General features: G+C 34.3%; 1 long non-coding RNA gene across 1 annotated transcript; it reads left to right on the top strand.

Moving 5' to 3' along the window:
* Positions 1 to 11,696: 11,696 nt before the first annotated feature.
* Positions 11,697 to 12,121, top strand: LOC118492497. Its single transcript, XR_004894024.1, has 2 exons — positions 11,697 to 11,757; positions 11,833 to 12,121. It is a non-coding gene; the product is annotated as an uncharacterized LOC118492497 (long non-coding RNA).
* Positions 12,122 to 13,459: the final 1,338 nt, after the last annotated feature.

The raw sequence follows: 13,459 nt of genomic DNA, 5'->3' as shown, positions 1-13,459 counted from the left end.
GTTTTAAGTTCAGAATTTGTGAGAATAGGTTCTGTTAGATGGAAATAACGATTCTCCGGCTACAACTAGTCTCCGGCCACCACCGAATCTCCAACCACAACCATCCACCCGCCACCCACTGACCACCCACCTGCAACCGGCCTTAACACCACCTCCATCGCCGCCCGTAACGCCACAACCACCCACTCGCCATCCACCTACCACCGACCTGCAACCGGCCTTAACACCACCTCCACCGTCTCCCCTAGCACCACATCCACCCACTCACCACCCACCCACCACCCACCTGCAACCAAACCCACCACAACCACCCGACACCCGCCATAACCACCTGCCACATCCACCCTCAGAAAAGTCGGATTGTGTGATAGAGAGAGAGTTTAGAGAGAGAAAATAGGAATATAGAGTTTCAGTTCCTTCTGATAGAGATAGAGGGGGAGAGAAAAGATAGAGAATGGGGTGAGATATAGAGAAGTTTACTTTATTTATATGTTTTTTTATTTTTTACAAAACAGTCCCTGAATATAAGTTAGTTACACAATAGTTCCTAGAAAGTTGATATGACAAGAATGCCCTCATATGCAAGGCACATGACCAGATTTAACCAAAAAAATTAACTAGGTTAGGCTCAAAGGACATACCGTGCAAAATTTTGCAACATTAAGGACATAACTCATCAATTTTTACGCTATGCCTGTAATTTGATACATAAATAAAGGATAAAACTTGTAATTTACTCTTAATATATTCAATATTATAACATATTAATTAACAATTAGCCTTCGTGTTATACTCTGCGATAAAAAGAGTTTCCATAGCTCACTCCAACAAAGTTATTTAGTTTCAACTAAACAAAATATATTAATGGTTTGGATTGGTGATGAAAATTCCTAAGGGAAAATCTTAGCAAATGAAAATGACGTTAAAATGATATATGTTTTGTGCGTCGAGTGAATTTGATGTAGTGAATTCAATCTGTACAAAATACAATTTCGTGAATTCTATCTGTACAAAATAATTGATAAGTTTTGGTTATATGATTTATTTATTTTTTAATTGTTTAAAAACCTAATGTAGATGCAATTTATTAAAAAAAAACTAGAAAATAAAAAGTTTGGTTGTATTTATTTAAAAACATTAAGAGGGAATATAATCAGTAAATATAAAGGAAACGAAGCTAAATTTAGCAACACTCTATTAAAAATTAGTTGTTTTAGATATCTTAAATTATATGGAGTTCTGATACCATCCAAAAACGAACTGCGTCCATACATTTTCGTAAGTAATTATAAAGAATCAATTAATTCAAAAAGTGATTTGATCATTCAATGCCGAAGGCAATGTCACAAAATGTGTACGGTAGCCATTTTCAACAGTTTATGACAAGCCTTAATTCAATTTGAATATAAGTAGGGCCAAAATATAAACATTTAGGGTGGAGGATGTCGTTCAATCAGTTAGGGTGTTTGAGTTATTCTCTAGCCAATAATATCATGTTATGTCAAGTCCTTATTCCACTTCTTATTTTGCACTCAATCACTGACAATGGTTCAAACACATGGAGAGTGGTAAAGAATTAAAAAAAAATTGTGATTGGTTGAAAGGGGTTGGGACCCACCATTAACCCCCCCCCCTCTCCTTCTTCCCTCCTCTTTCCGCATCGGTGAATATACACCGAAGAAACCTCTCCCCGCTCACTGATCCACCACCGGCACCCCTTCCCCTTACGGCAACCCCACTCCCCGATTCCCTTTCCCGCAACGATACCGTATACCCTTAGCTTTCACCCCTTTAGTACACAATATCTCGATCCCACTTGTAATATTATTTCTTAATGATCTATTTCATTTGTCTGTAATTTTCAATATCAATTATTAAATTTCATATATAATTATGGATATAAGTATAAGTGACCCGAATGGAGAACTAGCAATATCATACTGTACAGTTGGAAGGTTTTGAGCATCTTTAATTGGTTAGGAAACTAAGCTCACTTTTTGTCTTGGCCAGTTGAAGCCAAGTATTATTATAAATTTTTTTAACTATGCTTATACTGTATTAATTTTAATGTGTATAGTAATTTTATACAATTTTTTTAACAGAAAATTTGAATCACTGACGGACCACTGAAATATAATCGTGTCAGCAGCGTAATCAACCCGATCATGTCCATCTTCACTAGACAATAATGTCTATACACTAATTTAGAAGAAAACCCGATAAATCTACTAAAAACCCCCTTTAAGAATTAAAGTTAGGACCTAATGATCTCTAACTCATTCTACCAAAAAATACCGTCATACTGTAAATAAGAAACACAAATTTAAAACATAGGATTAGGATTGTATGGTTTATAATAAATCTAACCTTTTATATTCAGAATCTCCGTACCGCCGTATGCTCTAAAGTCTAATCTCTAATACCTATACAAATATACAAATAAAAGTCATCGCATGTTCAAATGTCTATTATAAATTATAAAATATTAAAATCAATCAACGAAATTAGCTTTTCAACAACAAAATATAGATTTTGAATATTAAAACCTGATTGTTTAGTATCTAGTTAATTTTGAAGGCATTAATAGGAAATTTTTAATAATGTAATTTATGTAAACTAATCTTTTTAATTTATGGTGTGTGTACATGTATATATAAAGGATACAAGAGAGACTGAAATGGTTATAATTTTTATAGTATAATCTGTTATCATCTGATTCTTTCTAGATAGTTATGTATATATGTGTGTGTGTCTCGGTTAGTCGCATGTCATGCTTTCTGCCAAATGATGGGAACCTATGGCGGAATCGTAGCGGTTACGAAGATGGAATTTGTTACGATCTGATGCTTACTATTTTCTTGCATTTTCCTTTGAGTTGTATTTTTTTGTAACGCACATGTGTATATATTTTTTTTAGATTTGGTTTAATCATTATCATTAATTAATTTCATACATACGTGCAAACGTTGTGTATTCCATGCATGTTATATGTTAGGGGTTACGAAGATGGAATTTGTTACGATCTGATGCTTACTATTTTCTTGCATTTTCCTTTGAGTTGTATTTTTTGTAACGCACATGTATATATATATATATATATTTTTAGATTTGGTTTAATCATTATCATTAATTAATTTCATACATACGTGCAAACGTTATGTATTCCATGCATGTTATATGTACAAGTGTATTATGTGTTTGATTTTAGAAATCCTTGGGTGATAATTAATCTGACTAGAAAATATTATGCAAAATTTAGGAGAGAGATTCAGCAAGAGAAGAGAGAGCATGTAAGACACTAAGAGTGGACAGTGAAATTAAAATCTTAGATTAAAGTTCTTCTAATTTTTTTTTAATAACAACACTTACATACTCCTAAATAACAACAAATAAATCAAAATCTACTTCTTACTTAGGATTGAACTAGAGGTGCAAACGAGCTGATTTACTCGAGTTTGGCTCGAAAAAAAGCTCGAACGAGCCGAGCTTAAACGAGCTCGAGCCCGAGCCTAAAAACAAGCTCGTTTAGTAAACGAGTCCGAGCATCGTTTATCGAGTTCGAAGTGGCTTGCGAGCCTAAAGGAACCTTGTGTATATATTTTTTATTAATATATTAAACATATATTTAAATAATAATATTTACTATTTATTTAAATATAAAAAATAACTAAATTATATGTATAATAATAAATATAATTAATATAAATTAATTAATAAATACTAAACGAGTCGAGCCCGAGTCAAGCTCGAGCTTGAAAAATTACATTCGAGCCGAGCTAGAGTTTTAGAAATAAAGCTCGAATCGAGCCGAGCTCGAGCTTTCATATGTTAAACGAGCTCGGGCTCAGCTCGGCTCATTTACACCCATAGATTGAACTCAAGACCTCCCACTAAGAGACAAGAGCCTCTACCTAGTGAGCTAGCCCCACATAATCTTTTTTATTTATTTAGATTTTAACAAATAAATCATTATTGACCCCCGGCTTATGCGTTTTCATAGCTTCAACTTTTTGTGTTTATTAATTGAATGTGTTCACGTGCGTCTCTCTATACACAAGAGTGAATTGCAATAATTGTCATTTATCTTTATATCTATTTATACACGGTATCCTTTTTATTTAAAATTGATGAATTTTATACTTTATGTTTTAATACTCTACATGTTCTATCCTTCTAATTCACTCTAATGTGAATCTAAATGAAAAATAACTAGCAATAAATATGCAGACATAAAAAAAAGCTTGCTTTTAAATTTTAAGATTAATAACATTGTAATAATTTCTAAGTAGTTTTGCCAATAAATATGCAAACATAAAAATAAATCAACATTGACACTACAAAAAATGTAACTAGCAAATAACTATACCCTTACTTAAATTTCATGTATATTATCAAAGAAAATGATTAATAAATAAAGAAAAAAAGTAACTCAGCAAAATATAGTTTGAATAAAGTACCCATACCTTATTCAAATCTTCAAACTACAGTGAATCGTGCAAGAATGTGTATTATAAGAATCATGATAAATTGATAGTAATTTTAAAGAATGAAGTGTAAAAGCATCAGAAGGCGTTGGAGGGTTTTTAAAGGGCTTCCAAAACTAACGTCAATAAATGATTAGAAATTATTGTACTCGATCTGAAACACGAAAAGATGGGAAGGATTAAAAGTCTGTGTTTTGAAGGAGAACACGTTTCTCTGAATTTGATCATAAAACAAGTTGGTTTAGATTACTGTGGCATAAGCTAATGTTACCAGTATTAAAAGTCGTATAATACCAATGGGGTGGTAGTCTATTGACAAAGCCATTAAACAAATTGGGAGAGTGAGGTCTTGGGTTTAGATTCTACAGACAACAGAAACAAAAAAAAATTTGCCGGTGTAACCATTTTGCATCACCACGTTTAGGCGTGATCCCAAGGGGATGAACCCCGAGCTTCCCTTGCCCCCTTTCACCTACCAATTAGTTTTCTAAACAGGTAAAAAAAATTACACGTCACCCACTTTTGTTTAATTTATTTTGTATTTTAGCTAATTTATACATCATTTTAATAAAGTTATTAGTTAAATCACTATACATTTTTAAAGGTTTAGTTATTTAAAGTTACACTATCCACGTATCTGTAACGTAATAGAGATTTTTTTACCTTTTTATTAAAGCACTACACATAGTCTAAGGATTAGGAATGTTAAAACATAGTGCCATTGCATATTAAATGCAAGTAAAAATATATACTTTGCCTTTTTTTGTCTAAACATAATAGTTAAGTATCTTAACATATAAGTCATAACCATATCAATTGAAAATCAAGATCTATTATAAGCATCATATATATTGTTTTCAATTTACCATTTTAAGCATATTATTTCTCCCAGATGCAAACATTTTACATATTATGGGGATTGGCATTTATAGGTGGGGTACAGTTGAATTAGTGATCAATATCTACCCAAGTATGCTACATAACAAAAATAATTCATTAGCACCCATTTGCTTGGTTAAGGTTGCTACAAGTTTCATCAGCCTTCTCTTTTCTATCGTGTTCACATCCTAAATCTTTCACATGTCCCTATGGTCCAATGATTAACCAATCATACCATCAAGAGTCGATCTTCATTTCGAAATACAACAACTTTCATAGTACCATGAGTTATGAACAATCTATACGCCCCGACTTATTCCACCGTTGGTTGTGGTGTTCCAAGAAAGAGTTAAAGAAGCATGACTATAAACACTTGAATCCGAACTTGAACCTCTAAAGATGAAAGAGTCAGAATCACTTGATGATTTTAGCGGCAAAATTACCAAACTTGTTTCACAAGCCAAAAATCTTAGATCTACAATTGATAACAAAAGATTAGTTAGGAAACTACTTAGCTTTGTACCAGAAAAGTACATTCAAATTGTTGTAGCAATTGAACAACTACCGATCTCAAAACTGTGCCATTTCAGGAAGTTATCAGAAAACTAGAGACAAGAACGTATCAAGAAACTAACGGAAGAAGGTGACATGCACACTAAACTCTTATTCACCAAAGAAGATGCAAAAATAAAGTCAAAGAACATAAATGTAAACATTGTGGTCATGGAAATTCAAGTCAAGTAAGTATAGTACTTGGACAAGGAAAAAATTGGAAGACATGGAAAAATAAAGTTGATAAAAGACACCAACAAAACAAGAGCCACATAAGATGCTACAATTACAATGAATATGGGCACCCAAACACGAATGTCTAAAACTAAAGGATCTTGGCGTTTTTATTTTTTATTTTTTCCTAGGGTTCACTTTTTAAACCCCTGTATATGTGTTTTAGTTGATTTGGTCTACGTCATTGGCATTTAATTTATCCGTTAGTGGTTTCACATTAACCTTGAATATCTACCATAATGTGGCATTTTGGTAGTAGTATGCAGTTATTTTGTTAGACGTGTAAGACGTTTAGTTAATATAATGTATATTGTTTACGCAATTAGTTTTCTGAGTTTTTATGTTATATGTTTTGTGTGTTTCTTTTTATTGTTTGGCGTTTATATGGATATATAGACAAATCATATGAAATTATCAGAATATATAAGCACTTGTGGAGTTTTTGTAACTATGTTGAGGATTCGATGTTTGGTGTTTGTATATGGCGTTAACTATGCTGAGGATTCTATATATGGCGTTAATTATCTTTCTTTTAATGATGCTTAATTAACGTTGTTTAGAGTTTTATATATTACATTAACTCATCATACCATAGTAAAGAATATATGGTGTTTTTTATGTTTGGCGTTTATTGGTTATATAGATAAATCGTATCAAATTATCTCAATATATAATCACTTTGTGGAGTTTTGTATCTATGTTGAGGATTCGATGTTTTGGGGTTTTTGTATATATGCTGAGGATTCTATGTATGTATATATATATATATATATATATATATATATATATATATATATATATATCTATACTACTTTAATAAGGATATGTGAAGGACAAGATGGTAATTGAACAAGGTGTTGAAAAAACACTTAATGCACAATGTACAACTGTTAAGGCACAAGAAAACACAAACCCTTTTACCCTTTACAAGGGTATACATCTGCCGTCCAAATGTTTTACTTTCTCACACGGATCAACATCGGGACCGTCCATTTGACTTCACACGGATCACCATATGCTTTCTCTCTCAATGCTCACACATCTCACAAAACAACATCAGATCTTCTTATCTCTCTCTTCTCTCTCTCTTCTCGGCGATCTAGGGTTTCATGAGATCTATCACCAGATCCGTTTGAATCTATCACCAGATCCGTTTCATGAGCAGATCTAGGGTTTCATGAGATCTATCACAAGCTTTATCTGGCAAGGGATCCGTTTGATGTTCTGATGTTGTTGCAATGAGTGTTATATATCTTACCATGTTCTTTTGTGATTCTTACTTTTCTGGTGAAGCGGTTGACGGATGTTCGAACGACGAAATCTGAGGTTTACGAAGGATTTTCGCATGTGTTTTGTGATGAATCGACTCAGGTTAGGTTTATCTTTAATCTTGATGTGGATTTGTTAGTAGATAGATGCGGTTATTTCAAATTAGGTTGAAAGTTTTGTGATATTTGAATTTGTATTTTTGGTGATGATAGTTAGGTTAATTTCAGATATGACATAGTGAAAGGATAAATTGTTTTTGTAGTTTTGATTTTACTTTGTTCTGTTATATTTTGATCTTTTCCTTCATTTTTGGGACTGATATGTGTCATGGTTTTGTGAAAATCTGAGGTTTACGAAGGATTTTCGCATGTGTTTTGTGATGAATCGACTCAGGTTAGGTTCTAAATGTTGATTTATCTTTAATCTTGATGTGGATTTGTTAGTAGACAGATGCGGTTATTTCAAATTATGTTGAAAGTTTTGTGATATTTGAATTTGTATTTTTGGTGATGATAGTTAGGTTAATTTCAGATATGACATAGTGAAAGGATAAATTGTTTTTGTAGTTTTGATTTTACTTTATTCTGTTATATTTTGATCTTTTCCTTCATTTTTGGGACTGATAAGTGTCATGGTTGTGTGATAATTATGATATTTAGGTCATTTAGATATGGAATAGTGAAAAGATAGATTGTTATGTATTTTTGATTTTAGTTTGTTCTGTGGGATGCTCGATGAGCAGATCTAGGGTTTCATGAGATGTATCACGAGCTTTATCTGGCAAGGGATCCACAGATTTGAACAAGGGATCCGTTTGATGTGGATTTGTTAGTAGATGCGGTTATTTCCTACATCCGATGTTTTAGTTAGGATTTACCTTTTTAATTTTTTTATGTTTACTTGTTTGTTTATATGTCACATGCAGATTAGTAAGACAAAGGTGTTTCTAAGGGCCGGACAGATGGCAGAGTTTGATGGTTGTCGGACTAAGGTCCTAAGTTATACGACCTAGATGGCTTGGATAAGCTGAGCCTGTGAGGGTATGATGCATAAGCTGAGCCTATGAGGCTATGATGCATAAGCTGAGCCTGTCGACTCTATGATGCATAAGCTGAGCTTGTGTTCTTAATATGTCTGAACTGAAACTGTTAAGGCTATGATGCATAAGCTGAGCCTGTGAGGTTACATATGTGTTTCTTGTGCTTAAAACACTTGTACATCATGCTTTAAAGGTTGTTTAAGTTTAGTGGAAAATTACTCTTGTACATCATGCTTTAAAGCGGGGTTACATAACACAATAGACTGTGATGATGATTGTATTTTGAGGGTACATAGAAGATCCGAGTAGCATCTTGGCGGGGCAATATCCAGGTTGCATAGTTCTCACTTTGCAACCGTGTGTTGCAGCCATGGCTTTACCCGTAGTTGTGTTCATCTCTCAATTACATGTCTGAGTCTTCCAGTTGTAAAAGTATTATCACAGATTCACAGATCTAAAAGTACATGTCTGAAAGACAGCTTGCTTGCTGCAGTCTCTATAAAGTACTATACGATATATCACTTGGATGTTTCCCAAGTGTTCTATGATGCATAAGCTGAGCCTGTGAGGCTATGATGCATAATAGACTGTGATGATGATCCAGGACAAGATGGTAATTGAACATCCGTCAAGCTCTTCCTCACTGTGATGATGATCAATGGAGAAGATCTGATGTTGTTTTGTGAGATGTGTGAGCATTGAGAGACAAAGCATATGGTGATCCGTGTGAAGTCAAATGGACGGTCCCGATGTTGATCCGTGTGAGAAAGTTAAACAACCTTTAAAGCATGATGTACATCATGCTTTAAAGGTTGTTTAAGTTTAGTGGAAAATTACTCTTGTACATCATGCTTTAAAGCGGGGTTACATAACATAATAGACTGTGATGATGATTGTATGTTGAGGGTACATAGAAGATCCGAGTAGCATCTTGGCGGGGCAATATCCAGGTTGCATAGTTCTCACTTTGCAACCGTGTGTTGCAGCCATGGCTTTACCCGTAGTTGTGTTCATCTCTCAATTTATCCGTGTGAGAAAGTAAAACATTTGGACGGCAGATGTATACCCTTGTAAAGGGTAAAAGGGTTTGTGTTTTCTTGTGCCTTAACAGTTGTACATTGTGCATTAAGTGTTTTTTCAACACCTTGTTCAATTACCATCTTGTCCTTCACATATGTTTGACGGATGTTCGAAGGACGAAAGCTGAGGTTTACGAAGGATTTTCGCATGTGTTTTGTGATGAATCGACTCAGGTTAGGTTCTAAATGTTGATTTATCTTTAATCTTGATGTGGATTTGTTAGTAGATGCGGTTATTTCAAATTAGGTTGAAAGTTTTGTGATATTTGAATTTGTATTTTTGGTGATGATAGTTAGGTTAATTTCAGATATGACATAGTGAAAGGATAAATTGTTTTTGTAGTTTTGATTTTACTTTGTTCTGTTATATTTTGATCTTTTCCTTTAATTTTGGGACTGATAAGTGTCATGGTTTTGTGATAATTATGATATTTAGGTCATTTTTGGGGATGATAAGTGTTGTAGTTCAATGAAAATTATGATAGTTAGGTCAATTTTAGATATGGAATAGTGAAAAGATAGATTGTTATGTACTTTTGATTTTAGTTTGTTATGTGGGATGTTTTGATATACTTTTTCATTTCCCAAGTGTTCTATGATGCATAAGCTGAGCCTGTGAGGCTATGATGCATAAGCTGAGCCTGTCGACTCTATGATGCATAAGCTGAGCTTTGTTCTTAATATGTCTGAACTGAAACTGTTAAGGCTATGATGCATAAGCTGAGCCTGTGAGGTTACATATGTGTTTCTTGTGCTTAAAACACTTGTACATCATGCTTTAAAGGTTGTTTAAGTTTAGTGGAAAATTACTCTTGTACATCATGCTTTAAAGCGGGGTTACATAACACAATAGACTGTGATGATGATTGTATTTTGAGGGTACATAGAAGATCCGAGTAGCATCTTGGCGGGGCAATATCCAGGTTGCATAGTTCTCACTTTGCAACCGTGTGTTGCAGCCATGGCTTTACCCGTAGTTGTGTTCATCTCTCAATTACATGTCTGAGTCTTTCAGTTGAGTGTAGTTGAGAGTTTGTAAAGTGTGAGTAGAGTGTAGATATCTCTGAATTATTTATAGAGACTGAAGCAAGCATGCTGTCTTTCAAGCATGGTGTCTTTCAAACAGTGTATGGAAGAGTGTTGATATATTATAGAGACTGCAGCAAGCAAGCTGTCTTTCACACAAAATTAAAGTGTTGCTTTTTCCTGAACTGAATTTAATTAGTTATACCTTTGGTTAACGACTGTCACGATCACTATTATTACAGAACAAGCTCACTCTGATCTTCTGGCAGCCGGAGAAAGTGTATCTGCTTGGAGAGTCTCGGAATCGGCTTTAGTGACGCTGAACGCTGCTTCATTAGAATAAAGGTTTTTATATTTGCAACTTGACAAAATGTGATTTATATTAAATTTATTTTAAGTTAATAGTGTACTGGTTATAACTAATATCAAATCTTTACTAATACTTGATTTCTTTTTATGATGGTTGACTTTGCGAGAACTAACGGAGCTTGTGTTCTTAATATGTCTGAACTGAAAGTGTTTGAGGCTATGATGCATAAGCTGAGTCTGTCAGGTTACATATTTGTTTCTTGTGCTTAAAACACATGTACATCATGCTTTAAAGGTTGTTTAAGTTTAGTGGCAAATTACTCTTGTTGTGTACTCCGGATTTTGTGTTCTTAATCTGTCTGAACTGAAAGTGTTTGAGGCTGTGATGCGAAAGCTGAGCTTGTGTTCTTAATCTGTCTGAACTAAAAGTGTTGAGTCTATGATGCATAAGCTGAGCTTGTGTTCTTAATCTGTCTGAAGTAAAAGTGTTTTGAGGCTGTGATGCAAAAACTGAGCCTGTGTAATCTATCTGAACTGAAAGTGTTTGAGGCTGTGATGCAAAAACTGAGCCTGTGCAAGGTTCGCTCGGTCCAACAACTCAAGCAAATGTTTTCTTTGCATTTTAGGGGGAACATGTGTGCTTCTCTCCCAGGGCATACAAAACACAGGTTATTGGCAGCAACCCACCATATTTAACATATAAAAAAACTTTATATGTTAAATTTGGCGGGCTTCCGCCAACAACCTGTGTCTTGTATGCCCTGTGGAGAGAAGCACCCATCTTCCCCCTAAAAAACATAGAAAACATTTGCTTGAGTTGTTGGACCGAGCGAACCTTGCATAATGCGTCAAGGGAAACTATTGGTCGAGCGAGACATTTGTTCAGGTATCCTTATTTCATGATAAAATGATTATGAATAGCTGTGCATAAACTAATCGCAAGTTTGTTTGGTATATGCAGGGTAATAGGGAACAGCAGTGTTCAGCACTGTGTCATTCTTGCTTGGTGCCATCACCTCAGTTGTCTCTGGCTTACCATCCGTGTACTTTACTAAAATTTGATCGGTGCAGTGAGCATGCGAGCGCAACAAGTGCAGCCGCAGCGGCGCGGTGAGGGCAGCCGCAACGAGCGCAGCGGCATGGCTAATAAAAAAATAAAAAAACTGCCACCTCTAAGTAGATATGTATCAGAATGTACAAATTCATATTTATTGTTTTGTTTATGCGTTTAATCGTTTGATTAACGACTCGATTGATTTGTTTGTAACCATTTGTCTGTAAACGAACTTATTTATCTTACTTTAATTTTTGTATTAAGCATCATCTATCGCGCCTTTGCTGACTGACTTTTATAGATCACTACTTTAGGGAGAATGAACAATTATCCAAATATGGAGATACTAAATCTGCTCGAGGTATGATGCTGGTTGAACTTAAGAAACTAATTGAAGGAAATCCTTTATTTTGTGACAAATTTCAGTTCCAAACCTTAGGAATTCAAGATTAAGGACTCTTACAAACCTAAGACTGTTTGGGAAATTTTTGACTATGTTTTGTACATCTTACAATATAGTAGTTAATGTTAGTTATTTGTGAATTTGTATCACAATTTGAACCAACAAAAGCCTAGGTAGTCCGTCTATTTCAGGTAACATAACTAGAATCAAACAATTTTCTTTGTTTTCTCCTGAGTCGCACAATAACCACCAAACGCCATCACGAAACCACCAATCGCCGCAAATCGCTGAGTCTCGCCGCTGAAGAAGGCCTCAACCGACCATCACATTCTGCTACACTACCACCATCGTCGTCACAAGCCACATTGGAAACTACATCCCCGTAGATAGCCCTAAACTCACCAACTTAAGTGATACCACTCCCGCCGCATCGCGTGGGTAAGTGACTAGTATATATATATATATATATATATATATATATATATATATATATATATATATATATATATATATATATATATATATATATACGGTCGGGATTTAGAGAAAACGGTAGAAAGTGTGAGAACGGTGAGAACGCTTATGGATCGTTCGATCAAAACAATCTATGGACTAGATTAGCGCGGTGGCATTTTTGTAAATAACATCAATTTTATTACGTGAACGCACTTCATTAAGGGTAAAAGCGTCTTTTGACTACTCCAAACAAAACGCCATCTCATGAAAATAAAACGCCAAAACAAAAATCACACAGCATTCTGCTAAAAACGTCATTAGATATAAAACGCCAAACTTAATTATAGTAAAATCCCGCCTAAAAAACGCCCAAAAAAATCGTATATATACAACAACTCAGACCTTCAATTAAAACACATACACAAAAACCCCAAACGCCATATTTAATATATACCATTCGACTGATAAACGCCAGAAAACCCAAACATCAAATATATTGCTGTCAATAAAGTGTAGCTGTATGGTGTGGACAACATTGTCAGTTATCTTTCTTAAATAAGGATTAACAATGTTATCCATCACCATATAGCAACACTTTATTGATTTTAGCATGATCAAATTTACAGATTTAAGATGGTTTATTTTGTGGCGTTCTTTTTCTCGGTAAAACGCCAA

Source organism: Helianthus annuus, chromosome 5 (assembly GCF_002127325.2).
Source record: "Helianthus annuus cultivar XRQ/B chromosome 5, HanXRQr2.0-SUNRISE, whole genome shotgun sequence".
NCBI classification, from domain to species: Eukaryota; Viridiplantae; Streptophyta; class Magnoliopsida; order Asterales; family Asteraceae; genus Helianthus; species Helianthus annuus.
This window is presented reverse-complemented; position numbering and strand designations above follow the sequence as displayed.